The following is a 13798-nucleotide window of genomic DNA, read 5'->3' on the forward strand; positions in this document are numbered from 1 at the left end:
TTTTGAGGAAGTCCTCTCTAAGTTTAACCACCTCTATCTCTAATTGATTAAATTTATCTTTTGGTCGTATCTGGCTGTGTGATCCCGGGGTATGTGTCTGGTCGGCCCTGGAAGGCTCACTCACTTCCTGGCTAGGCTGGTCGGCCCTGGAGGGCTCACTCACTTCCTGGCTATGCTGCTCTTCTCTTGGTGAGCTGGGAATGGTAGGGGGACTATGTGTGGCTTCCTCCCTGGTAGTTATGCTGGGGTTTGTCAGTTGTATCGTGTGGCTGTGGTTCCCCGGGGTTAGTGTCTGGTTTGAACTGTGTGGCTCGTTCACCTCCTGACCAGGCAGATTTTCTCCTGGTAAGTTGTCAATGTTGGGGGGAGTGCGGGCCACTCTGGGGCTGTTCCTTCCCCCCTTAGTTAATTTTTTCAGTGTCCTGAAGGCCGTTGCAAATTTGTCGAGGTTGCCTTGCACTAATATTGTTCCGGTATTGTACGCGTTGACCGTCGTAGTTGAACTGTCTCCTGGTGTGTTAATTTTCATTATGGACCCATTTGCGGTATTTTCTAGCTTAACATTGGTATAGTGTGATTTTATTGCTGTGATCCAAGCCACTGGCTGATCTGAGTAGAAAATGAGGTTACTTTTTGTCCCATTGTTGTAACAGTCAGCAAAAAGTGTTTCTGGTTTTTCTCTCATCTGCTCATGCTTGATCGCTTTTATAGCTTTTTTTGCGGTGTTGGGGGGAATCTGGAAGTGGGGCTGTTGTGGATCTTCTGATTCGCTCATTTTTGGTAAAGTATTGTTGATCTTAGAATAAGCTTTTCTGGGGCCCCGGGTTTGGTGTTTCCCTCTCCCTGTTCGCGAACTTTCCCGGTCCCCCTCTCCGACCCCGTGGTCCCTGGGCCTCTGCTTCTGGGTTCACCCTTCTCAGGTCTGGGTCTGTGAGCCGCTGTTTCCCGGTACCTTCGGGCTGTTCCCCTCCCCCTCAGAGGTCTCTGTGCCTCTGTCTCGGCCTGGCTCCTCGGGCCTTTCCCTGGCTTCAGTCTCCCTCCCTGGGCCCTGTACTCACAGTCTTGGTTTGCTTCTGGAAGCCTTCTGGTTGATCCCCTTCTCCTCAGAGGTCTCTGGGCCTGGCTCCTCGGGCCTTTCCCGGGCTTTCTAGCCCAGCCGCCGCTCGGGCTGTGCCTCGTTCGCCGTTCGGGTGCTGGACTGCGGTCGTCGCTCGGGTGCTGGACTGCGGTCGTCGCTCGGGTGCTGGACTGCGGCCGCCGATCGGGCCGTGTCTCGTTCGCCGCTCGGGCTCCCCGAGTCACCTCGTTCCAGCTGCCGCTGCGTCTCCGTGCGGCCTCCCCGATTCGCCTCGTTTCCCGAAGCGGCCTCCCCGAGTCTCCTCGCTCCGGCTGCCGCTGCGTCTCCGTGCGGCCTTCGCGCCTCGGTTCCCGATGCGGCCGAGTCACCTCGCTTCTGCTGCTGCTGTGGCCCCGTGCGGCCGCTGTTCTTTGGTTTGTATATTTTTTTTTCCCTTATTTCTTTTTTTTCTTTGGCTTTTTTTTTTCTAATTTCCTCTGGTTTTTTTTTTCCTTTGGTGGTCTTTTCCTTCCTTACTTAATCTAGACTAAACTAAACTTAAACTTAACTAAACAAACTAAACTAACTTAACTAGAACTAAATTTAACTTCAAAACCTTTTTAAACTTGAAATGAACCTTTTTTTCCCCCACTTTAAACACTAAAAACACTAAAAATTCAGCAGCCCATCTTCAGTGTGTGTATTCACTCTGTCTGGCTGTCTGGCTTCCCACTTCCCCCCCCTCCCACTCTCCCCCCCCCCCCTTCCCACTCTTCCCCCCCCCCCCCCTTCCCACTCTTCCCCCCCCCTTCCCACTCTTTCTCCCCCCCCCTTCCCACTCTCCCCCCCCCCCCCACTACCCCCCCCTTCCCACTCTCCCCCCCCCCCCCCTTCCCACTACCCCCCCCTTCCCACTACCCCCCCCTTCCCACTCAATACAATACAATACAAATCGCTTTATTGGCATGATAAGGTACATCTTATGTTGCCAAAGCATCAAAATACATTTATGGTTGAACACATAAACGCGGTTCCATTCATACAGTGTATAAACAGGTATATCCCTGAGTTTATAAATATATTTTCGCCTTGTTTATATATACTCTTGTCTTAGTTTACTGGTTGTCCCTCTGTTCATGGCAAGCTGTAACATAGTGTGCCGCCAGTGTTACACAGCTTCTCTCCTCCCCCAGTAGGAATGGGAGTTTTTGGTTGTCAGTCAGATTTCTGAATTCAGGGCATATTTGTGAGAATTTTTGATAGAAATTCTCTCTGATGCCCTGATATTTTCCACAGGCTGTGAGGAAGTGCATCTCTGTCTCAACTACTCCCTGACTGCAGTGAGAGCATATCCTGTCTTCTCTTGGCAGCCTGGTCTGCCTGTGTCTGCCTTTTTCGATCGCTAGGCTATGTTCGCTAAGTCTGTACCTTGTCAAGGTTCTTCTCAGTTTGTTATCCTTTACCATGGTCAGGTAATCAGCTATGTTGTATTGTCTGTTTAGGGCCAAGTAGCAATTGAGTTTGCTTTGGGTTTTTGTTGTTTCTGCCCAATATGACAGATATTTTTCCTTTTGCTTAGCGACGATTGTGTTGGGTCGAATTCTTTGTGTTACCCTGTCACTGTCCTGGGACTGGTTATTGTTAGTATTGTTATTAGTTACTTTATTGAGTCCCAGGACTAGTTGACTGAGGGTATTCTTCTTTATGGTCAGCTCTTGGCATTTCAGGGCGTTGTAGTGATAGCATTGGGGGTTGCTCATTTGTAGGTGATTCCAAAATTTGGTGGCTCTTTTTTGGATAGTGATTATTAATGGGTATTGGCCTAGTTCCGCCCTGCATGCGTTGTTTACTGTTTTCCTTTGAGTCCGGAGGATACTTTTACAGAATTCCGCATGTAGGATCTCAATTGGGTGTTTGTCCCATTTTGCAAAATCTTGTTGTGTTAGTGGTCCCCAGACCTCACTGCCATAGAGTGCAATTGGTTCAATTACTGATTTGAAAATTTTGAGCCAAATGCTAATTGGGATTTCTATTTGGATTGATTTTTTGATGGCATAGAAAGCCCTTCTTGCTTTCTCTTTCAGTTCATTCACAGCCAGTTTGAAGTTTCCCGTAGAACTGATTTTTAAGCCCAAGTATGTGTAGTGAGTGGTTTGTTCAATTTTGGTTGTTCCTACTGTGAAATTTATTGTGGGTCCATGTTGTTTGGATCTTTGCTGGAACACAAGGACTTTGGTTTTTTGGGGATTTATTGTCAGGGCCCAAGTCTGGCAGTCCGACTCCAGCAGGTCCAGGTTCTGCTGTAGACCCTCCTTAGTTGGTGACAGCAGAACCAGGTCGTCGGCATAGAGGAGGAATTTAACCTTGGATTCATATAGGGTGAGGCCGGGTGCTGTAGATTGTTCAAGTAGTTTTGCCAATCCATTAATGTAAATATTAAAGAGTGTCGGTGAGATTGGCGAGCCCTGCGTCACCCCCCGCCCCTGTGGGAAGTATTTTGTTTGTTTGTCTCCAATTTTAACTGCACATTTATTGTTTGTATACATTGATTTAATTACATCATATGTTTTACCTCCTACCCCGCTTTCGATAAGTTTCAGGAATAAACCGTCATGCCAGATGGAGTCGAAAGCCTTCTGGAAATCTACAAAGCATGCGTAGATTTTGCTTTTGTTATGGTGAACGTGTTTGTCAATTAGGGTCTGTAGGGTGAAGATATGATCGGATGTTCTATAGTTTGGCAGGAATCCAATTTGGCTTTTACTCAAGACATTGTGCTCTTCAAGGAAGTTTATAAGTCTTTTGTTCATGATGCTACAGAATACCTTCCCCAGGTTACTGTTTACACAGATGCCTCGATAGTTGTTTGGGTCGATTTTGTCCCCACTTTTGTATATGGGTGTTGAGTCCTTTGTTCCAGATGTCAGGGAAATAACCGACACTCAGAACCAAGTTGAAGAGTTTTAGGATAGCCAGTTTCAGTTTGTCGTCTGCGTGTTTAATCATCTCGTTTAGTATGCCGTCTGTCCCGCAAGCTTTTCCTGGTCGCAGGTCCTTGAGTTTTTCAAGAAGTTCTTTTTCTGTTATTATGGCGTCTAGCGGGTTTTGGTTATCTTTTATGGCCATTTCAAGCTTTTCCAGTTTTTTGCGTATTTGGTGTTGCTCTGGTCTTAGTGTGTTTTTCTGGTATAATTTTTCAAAGTGGTTTACCCATGTGTCCCCATTTTGAATGGACAAATCGTCGTGTTGTTTTTTGTGTAGTGTTTTCAAGTTGTCCCAGAAACAATTCGACTCAATGGATTCCTCCATGGAGCTGAGTGTATTCTTAATAAATTGCTCTTTTTTGGTCCTGAGTGTGTTTCTGTATTGTGTTAGCGTCTGACAATAAGTAAGGCGTAATTCCTCGTTTTCTGGATGTCTGTGTTTTTGGTTTGATAGTTTTCTAAGTTTTTTCCTCATGTTATGGCAATCATGGTCAAAGCATTTTTCATAGTTTTTTGTTTTGGGTTTGTTCTTGCGAGCTTTAAAGTTTGCATTTGTTGCCAAATTATCAAAAATATTGTTTAGTTTACTAACTGCCCGGTTTACGCCTTCTTTATTGTGAGTGTATATGTTATCCAGAAAGGTGTCTAAGAGAGCTTGAGTTGATGCATTGCACTCTTCCCCCCCCTTCCCACTCTCCCCCCCCTTCCCACTCTCCCCCCCCTCCTTCCCACTCTCCCCCCCCTTCCCACTCTCCCCCCCCTTCCCACTCTCCCCCCCTCCTTCCCACTCTCCCCCCCCTTCCCACTCTCCCCCCCCTTCCCACTCTCCCCCCCCTTCCCACTCTCCCCCCCCTTCCCACTCTCCCCCCCCTTCCCACTCTCCCCCCCCCTTCCCACTCTCCCCCCCCTTCCCACTCTCCCCCCCCTTCCCACTCTCCCCCCCTTCCCACTCTCCCCCCCTTCCCACTCTCCCCCCCTTCCCACTCTCCCCCCCTTCCCACTCTCCCCCCCTTCCCACTCTCCCCCCCTTCCCACTCTCCCCCCCTTCCCACTCTCCCCCCCTTCCCACTCTCCCCCCCTTCCACTCTCCCCCCCTTCCCACTCTCCCCCCCTTCCCACTCTCCCCCCCCTTCCCACTCTCCCCCCCTTCCCACTCTCCCCCCCCTTCCCACTCTCCCCCCCCTTCCCACTCTCCCCCACCCCCCCTTCCCACTCTCCCCCACCCCCCCTTCCCACTCTCCCCCACCCCCCCTTCCCACTCTCCCCCACCCCCCCTTCCCACCTCCCCCACCCCCCCTTCCCACTCTCCCCCACCCCCCCTTCCCACTCTCCCCCACCCCCCCTTCCCACTCTCCCCCACCCCCCCTTCCCACTCTCCCCCCCCTTCCCACTCTCCCCCCCCTTCCCACTCTCCCCCCCCTTCCCACTCTTCCCCCCCCCCCTTCCCACTCTCCCCCCCCTTTCCCACTCTCCCCCCCCCCCCCTTCCCACTCTCTCCCCCCCCCTTCCCACTCTCTCCCCCCCCCTTCCCACTCTCCCCCCCCCCTTCCCACCTCCCCCCCCCCTTCCCACTCTCCCCCCCCCTTCCCACTCTCCCCCCCCCCCCCTTCCCACTCTCCCCCCCCCTTCCCACTCTCCCCCCCTTCCCACTCTCCCCCCCTTCCCACTCTCCCCCCCTTCCCACTCTCCCCCCCTTCCCACTCTCCCCCCCTTCCCACTCTCCCCCCCTTCCCACTCTCCCCCCCTTCCCACTCTCCCCCCCTTCCCACTCTCCCCCCCTTCCCACTCTCCCCCCCTTCCCACTCTCCCCCCCTTCCCACTCTCCCCCCCTTCCCACTCTCCCCCCCCTTCCCACTCTCCCCCCCCTTCCCACTCTCCCCCCCCTTCCCACTCTCCCCCCCCCTTCCCACTCTCCCCCCCCCTTCCCACTCTCCCCCCCCCCTTCCCACTCTCCCCCCCCCCCTTCCCACTCTCCCCCCCCCCCCCTTCCCACTCTCCCCCCCCCCTTCCCACTCTCCCCCCCCCCCTTCCCACTCTCCCCCCCCCCTTCCCACTCTCTCCCCCCCCCCCCTTCCCACTCTCCCCCCCCCCCCTTCCCACTCTCCCCCCCCCCCCCTTCCCACTCTCCCCCCCCCCCCCTTCCCACTCTCCCCCCCCCCCCCCCCTTCCCACTCTCCCCCCCCCCTTCCCACTCTCACTCTCCCCCCCTCCCACTCTCCCCCCCTCCCACTCTCCCCCCCTCCCACTCTCCCCCCCTTCCCACTCTCCCCCCCCCTTCCCACTCTCCCCCCCCTTCCCACTCTCCCCCCCTTCCCACTCTCCCCCCCCTTCCCACTCTCCCCCCCCCTTCCCACTCTCCCCCCCTTCCCACTCTCCCCCCCTTCCCACTCTCCCCCCCTTCCCACTCTCCCCCCCCTTCCCACTCTCCCCCCCCTTCCCACTCTCCCCCCCCTTCCCACTCTCCCCCCCCCTTCCCACTCTCCCCCCCCCTTCCCACTCTCCCCCCCCCTTCCCACTCTCCCCCCCCTTCCCACTCTCCCCCCCTTCCCACTCCCCCCCCTTCCCACAATTCACAATTCACAATTCAAATCGCTTTATTGGCATGATAAGTTACATCTTATGTTGCCAAAGCATCAAAATACATTTATGGTTTAGCACATAAACGCAGTTCTATTCATACAGTGTATAAACAGGTATATCCCTGAGTGTATAAATATACATTCGCATTGTTTATATATATTCTTTTCTTAGTTTACTGGTTGTCCCTCTGTTCATGGCAAGCTGTAACATAGTGTGCCGCCAGTGTTATACAGTTTCTCTCCTCTCCCAGTAGGAATGGGAGTTTTTGGTTGTCACTCAGATTTCTGAAATCAGGGCATATTTGAGAGAATTTTTGGTAGAAATTCTCCCTGATGCCCTGATATTTTCCACAAGCTGTGAGGAAGTGCATCTCTGTCTCCACCACTCCCTGACTGCAGTGAGAGCATATCCTGTCCTCTCTTGGCAGCCTGGTCTGCCTGTGTCTGCCTTTTTCGATCGCTAGGCTATGTTCGCTAAGTCTGTACCTTGTCAAGGTTCTTCTCAGTTTGTTATCCTTTACCATGGTCAGGTAATCAGCTATGTTGTATTGTCTGTTTAGGGCCAAGTAGCAATTGAGTTTGCTTTGGGTTTTTGTTGTTTCTGCCCAATATGTCAGATATTTTTCCTTTTGCTTAGCGACGATTGTGTTGGGTCGAATTCTTTGTGTTACCCTGTCACTGTCCTGGGGCTGGTTATTGTTAGTATTGTTAGTAGTTACTTCACTGAGTCCCAGGACTAGTTGACTGAGGGTATTCTTCTTTATGGTCAGCTCTTGGCATTTCAGGGCGTCGTAGTGATAGCATTGGGGATTGCTCATTTGTAGGTGATTCCAAAATTTGGTGGCTCTTTTTTGGATAGTGATTATTAATGGATATTGGCCTAGTTCCGCCCTGCATGCATTGTTTACTGTTTTCCTTTGAGTCCGGAGGATACTTTTACAGAATTCTGCATGTAGGATCTCAATTGGGTGTTTGTCCCATTTTGCAAATTCTTGTTGAGTTAGCGGTCCCCATACTTCACTGCCATAGAGTGCAATTGGTTCAATTACTGATTTGAAAATTTTGAGCCAAATGCTAATTGGGATTTCTATTTGGATTGATTTTTTGATGGCATAGAAAGCCCTTCTTGCTTTCTCTTTCAGTTCATTCACAGCCAGTTTGAAGTTTCCCGTAGAACTGATTTTTAAGCCCAAGTATGTGTAGTTAGTGGTTTGTTCAATTTTGGTTGTTCCTACTGTGAAATTTATTTTGGGTCCCTGATGTTTGGATCTTTGCTGGAACACAAGGACTTTGGTTTTTTGGGGATTTATTGTCAGGGCCCAAGTCTGGCAGTACGACTCCAGCAGGTCCAGGTTTTGCTGTAGCCCCTCTTTAGTAGGTGACAGCAGAACCAGGTCGTCTGCATAGAGGAGGAATTTAACCTTGGATTCATATAGGGTGAGGCCGGGTGCTGTAGATTGTTCAAGTAGTTTTGCCAATCCATTTATGTAAATATTAAAGAGTGTCGGTGAGATTGGCGAGCCCTGCGTCACCCCCCGCCCCTGTGGGAAGTATTTTGTTTGTTTGTCTCCAATTTTAACTGCACATTTGTTGTTTGTATACATTGATTTAATTACATCATATGTTTTCCCTCCTACCCAACTTTCGATAAGTTTCAGGAATAAACCGTCATGCCAGATGGAGTCGAAAGCCTTCTGGAAATCTACAAAGCATGCGTAGATTTTGCTTCCCACTCCCCCCCTTCCCACTCCCCCCCTTCCCACTCCCCCCCCTTCCCACTCCCCCCCCTTCCCACTCCCCCCCTTCCCACTCTCCCCCCCTTCCCACTCTCCCCCCCTTCCCACTCTCCCCCCCTTCCCACTCTCCCCCCCTTCCCACTCTCCCCCCCTTCCCACTCTCCCCCCCTTCCCACTCTCTCCCCCCTTCCCACTCTCTCCCCCCTTCCCACTCTCTCCCCCCTTCCCACTCTCTCCCCCCTTCCCACTCTCCCCCCCCTTCCCACTCTCCCCCCCCCCCTTCCCACTCTCCCCCCCCCCTTCCCACTCTCCCCCCCCCCTTCCCACTCTCCCCCCCCCCTTCCCACTCTCCCCCCCCCCCCTTCCCACTCTCCCCCCCCTTCCCACTCTCCCCCCCCTTCCCACTCTCCCCCCCTTCCCACTCTCCCCCCCTTCCCACTCTCCCCCCCTTCCCACTCTCCCCCCCTTCCCACTCTCCCCCCCTTCCCACTCTCCCCCCCTTCCCACTCTCCCCCCCTTCCCACTCTCCCCCCCCTTCCCACTCTCCCCCCCCTTCCCACTCTCCCCCCCCTTCCCACTCTCCCCCCCCCTTCCCACTCTCCCCCCCCCCTCCCACTCTCCCCCCCTTCCCACTCTCCCCCCCCCTTCCCACTCTCCCCCCCCCTTCCCACTCTCCCCCCCCCTTCCCACTCTCCCCCCCTTCCCACTCTCCCCCCCTTCCCACTCTCCCCCCCCCCCTTCCCACTCTCCCCCCCCCTTCCCACTCTCCCCCCCCCTTCCCACTCTCCCCCCCCTTCCCACTCTCCCCCCCCTTCCCACTCTCCCCCCCCTTCCCACTCTCCCCCCCCCTTCCCACTCTCCCCCCCCCTTCCCACTCTCCCCCCCCCTTCCCACTCTTCCCCCCCCTTCCCACTCTCCCCCCCCTTCCCACTCTCCCCCCCCCTTCCCACTCTCCCCCCCCTTCCCACTCTCCCCCCCCTTCCCACTCTCCCCCCCCTTCCCACTCTTTCCCACTCTCCCCCCCTTCCCACTCTCCCCCCTTCCCACTCTCCCCCCCTTCCCACTCTCCCCCCCTTCCCACTCTCCCCCCCCCTTCCCACTCTCCCCCCCCCCTTCCCACTCTCCCCCCCCCCTTCCCACTCTCCCCCCCTTCCCACTCTCCCCCCCTTCCCACTCTCCCCCCCCTTCCCACTCTCCCCCCCCCTCCCACTCTCCCCCCCTTCCCACTCTCCCCCCCTTCCCACTCTCCCCCCCTTCCCACTCTCCCCCCCTTCCCACTCTCCCCCCCTTCCCACTCTCCCCCCCTTCCCACTCTCCCCCCCCCTTCCCACTCTCCCCCCCCTTCCCACTCTCCCCCCCCTTCCCACTCTCCCCCCCTTCCCACTCTCCCCCCCCTTCCCACTCTCCCCCCCTTCCCACTCTCCCCCCCTTCCCACTCTCCCCCCCTTCCCACTCTCCCCCCCCTTCCCACTCTCCCCCCCCTTCCCACTCTCCCCCCCTTCCCACTCTCCCCCCCTTCCCACTCTCCCCCCCCTTCCCACTCTCCCCCCCTTCCCACTTCCCACTCCCCCCCCTTCCCACTTCCCCCCCTTCCCACTCCCCCCCACCCCTTCCCACCCCACCCCCCCTTCCCCCACCCCCCCTTCCCACTCCCCCCCCCCCCTTCCCACTCCCCCCCCCCCCTTCCCACTCCCCCCCCTTCCCACTCCCCCCCCCCTTCCCACTCCCACCCCCCCTTCCCACTCCCACCCCCCCTTCCCACTCCCACCCCCCCTTCCCACTCCCACCCCCCCTTCCCACTCCCACCCCCCCTTCCCACTCTCCCCCCCCCCCCCCCCACCTTCCCACTCTCCCACTCCCCCCCATTCCCACTCTCCTCCCCCCCTTCCCAGTCCTCCCCCCCTTCCCACTCCCCCTCGCGCTCTCTCTCTTTCCCCCCCCCCCGCAGTCGCGCTCTCTCTCTTTCTCCCCCCCCCCCCAGTCGCGCTCTCTCTCCTCTCCCCCCCCCAGTCGCGCTCCCTCTCTCCCCCCCCCCCCCCCCCAGTCGCGCTCCCTCTCCTCTCCCCCCCCACCCCCAGTCGCGCGCTCTCTCTCCTCTCCCCCCCCCCCCCCAGTCGCGCTCGCTCTCCTCTTTCCCCCCCCCCCCAGTCGCGCTCTCTCTCTTCTCCCCCCCCCCCCCCCCCCCCCCCCCCCCAGTCGTGCTCTCTCTCTTTCCCCCCCCCCCCCCCCCCCCCCAGTCGCGCGCTCTCTTTCCCTTCCAACAACAACATGCCCTCAAAAGACCCTTGGCACTGCCGGGCACTTCAGCTAGTAAATAGTAAATGGGTCGTAAGAGGAGGGGTAGGGCCATATTGAATGGCGGAGCAGGCTCGGAAGGCCAACTCCTGCTCCTGTTTTTCTATGATTAGGGACCAAAATGGAGACCTACGCATGAAGACGGAGGGCATGGCTGAGGTACTAAATGAGTACTTTGCATCTGTCTTTACCAAGGAAGTAGATGCTGCCAAAGTTATCGTGAAAGAGGAGGTAGTTGAGATATTGGATGGAATAAAAATTCATAAAGAGGAGGCACTAGACAGGCTAGCTAGTATTTAAAGTAGGTAGGTCACCAGGACCTGATGGGATGCTGAGGGAAGTAAAGTTGGAAATTGCAGAGGTACTGGCCATAATCTTCCAATCATCCTTAGATACGGGGGTGGTGCCAGAGGACTGGAGAATTGCAAAAGTTACACCCTTGTTCAAAAAAGGCTGTAGGGATAAACCCAACAACTACAGGCCAGTCAGTTTAACTTTGGTAGTGGGGAAGCTTTTAGAAATGATAATCCAGGACCAAATTAACAGTCACTTGGGCAAGTGTGGATTAATTAAGGAAAGCCAGCACTGATTTGTTAAAGGCAAATTGTTTAACTAACTTGATTGAGTTTTTTGATGAGATAACCGAGAGGGTTGACCAGGGTAGTAGTGAACGGTTGTTTATCGGACTGGAGGAAGGTATACAGTGGTGTTTCCCAGGGATTGGTATTGGGACCACTGCTTTTTTTGTGATATATATTAATGACTTGGACATGGGTGTACGAGGTACTATTTCAAAATTTGCAGATGACACAAAACTCGGAAGTATGGTGATCAGTGAGGAGGATAGTGATAGACTTCAAGAGGACATAGGCTGGTGAAATGGGCAGACATGTGGCAGATGAAATTTAACGCAGAAAAGTGTGAGGTGATACATTTTGGTAGGAAGAATGAGGAGAGGCAATGTAAAGTAAAGCGTACAATTCTAAAGAGGGTGCTGTTCCTTGAGCTTACAATGAGCTTCGTAAACTTGAGGAACAGCACCTCATCTTTCTATTGGGCACTTTACAGCCTTCTGGACTCAACATAGAGTTCAACAATTTCAGACCATAACCTCTGCCCCTATTTTTTTTTTCACATGGCAGCTGTTGATGATTCTGCCATTGCCATTTACACCTCATCTAGACTCATCTTTTGTTTCTTAACTTGTCCTATTACCATCTCCTTTTGTCTCGTACCATCATCCCTCTTGTCTTTTAATCTCTCCTGCCTTCCACCTTATCCCAGACATTCCCTTTTGTTCTTTCCTCCCCTTCCCCGTTTCCCTGTCCCTGCGCTTGCTTAAAAATCTGTTACATCTCTAACTTTTCCCAGTTCTGATGAAAGGCCATCGACCTGAAACGTTAACTCTGTTTCTCTCTCCACAGATGCTGCCTGACCTGCTGAGTATTTCCAGCATTTTCTGTTTTTATTTCAGATTTCCAGCATCCGCAGTATTTTGCTTTTGTACTAGGAAATTGCTTTGGGCTTCTCAGTGAAGTGAATAGGTAAAATAGTGTTTATAAAAATCTAAATTGATGATTAGAGAACAAGAAATATACACATGAGCACACTTTGCCTGTGGCAACCTTTTCATTATAAACGTGTGACTATATTCACAAATATTTATATTTTTAATCTTTTTTGCTGACTGTTATCGTGGTCCTTCCGATTTCTCCTTCCTTGCTCCATCAGTCCAGTCTCCTCTTGTCATTTGTCCACGTCTGGCCAGTATGACAAAGTTGTCACTATTTGATGTGCAAATCTTCTCATCCTATTGTATTCTGGCTTTCATGAATGCTCTAAATCTTTGTATGATGCACTCCTCTCCATCCTCTAAAGTTAGCTGGGTTTCTGTTATTTTGGTATTCTACTATTATTTAGCTCACCACTGTCGCAACAGATTCAAGTTAAGCATCTCATACAATGTTAATATAGATTTTCCTTTTTACCTTCAATACCAGCCTCTCGATAGATGTGAAAAAATATTCTCCCTCTCCTCAGGCTAAAGCATTTGTTTCTTTTTAATGATTTTTAAACCTCGGTAGAGCATGAGATGTGGACCTTTTTTGTAAGGCAAGGAGTGACACCAAAACTATTTTCAACTGCTTATTTTTACTTTGGAGAGGTTGGCTCCGAGAGGTAGAGGGGAATTATTAGAGCACCTGCCATTTCTGGTTTACACTGAGGAGAATTTGAAAAAATAATTTTTCACAAAGATTTATTTTTGCAGCTGTGCTATACGTATTGTTTTTAAATAGTTGCAATTAAACCTGTGTTCTGATGATTATAAACTGCTCAACTATTGACGTCCTTTGCACGTGCGCAAGCGAACGTGCGCACACATGCATTTTACAGGTGTGCGTGTGTGTGTGTAAGTGGAAACTAGAAGATGGTTAAATGGCAGAGGTGATATTAGAATGAGACAATAGGAGGCATAAAAAGAAAAGTCAAACAGATAAAAGACATATAGAACATAAGAACATAAGATGTAGGAGCAGGAGTAGGTCATTTGGCCCCTCGAGCCTGCTCTGCCATTCAATAAGATCATGGCTGATCTGATCTTGGCCTCCACTCCACTTCCCTGCCTGCTCCCCATGACCCTTGACTCCCTTACCTTTCAAAAATCTGTCTATCTCCACTTTAAATATATTCAACGACCCAGCCTCCACAGCTCTCTGGGGAAGAGAATTCCAAAGATTCATGACCCTCTGCGAGAAGAAATATGAGACAAAGAACGTGTGAGTAGCTGAAGAAGTAGGGTATGAGGCAGATAGAAATGGAGGCATGAAAAACTGGCTAAGTGAAGCAGGTTCCAGTAGTGTGAGACAAGAAAAAACCAGCTTGACACGAAGTGTGGAGACCTCCACGCCACATGGTGTTCCAGCAGAGGGTCCCCACTCCAAGTACCAACCAGCTTCCTTCCTGCGCCCGCTGGAAACACTGACACAATCATTCCACATCACCTGCACTTCTTGTCAGGTTGGATTTTGTGAGGAATAGTTAAGATTTGAAGTTATTAAAGTCATATGGATACTGCAACCTTCCCAACAGAAAGATAAGGTGATGTTCTTTGAGCTTGTGTTGAGCTTTATTTGAACAGACAGGGAG

At 52.6% G+C, this 13798-nt stretch overlaps 1 protein-coding gene across 1 annotated transcript in view; it reads left to right on the forward strand.

Moving 5' to 3' along the window:
• LOC147111683 (neutral amino acid uniporter 4-like) overlaps positions 1–13798 on the forward strand; it is a 371254-nt gene that overhangs the window by 132315 nt on the left and 225141 nt on the right. The gene's annotated exons all lie outside the window — the stretch shown is intronic.

This window comes from Somniosus microcephalus, chromosome 10, assembly GCF_052327205.1.
Source record: "Somniosus microcephalus isolate GS21.2 chromosome 10, FLI_Smic_1.0, whole genome shotgun sequence".
In the NCBI taxonomy this organism is placed as follows: domain Eukaryota; kingdom Metazoa; phylum Chordata; class Chondrichthyes; order Squaliformes; family Somniosidae; genus Somniosus; species Somniosus microcephalus.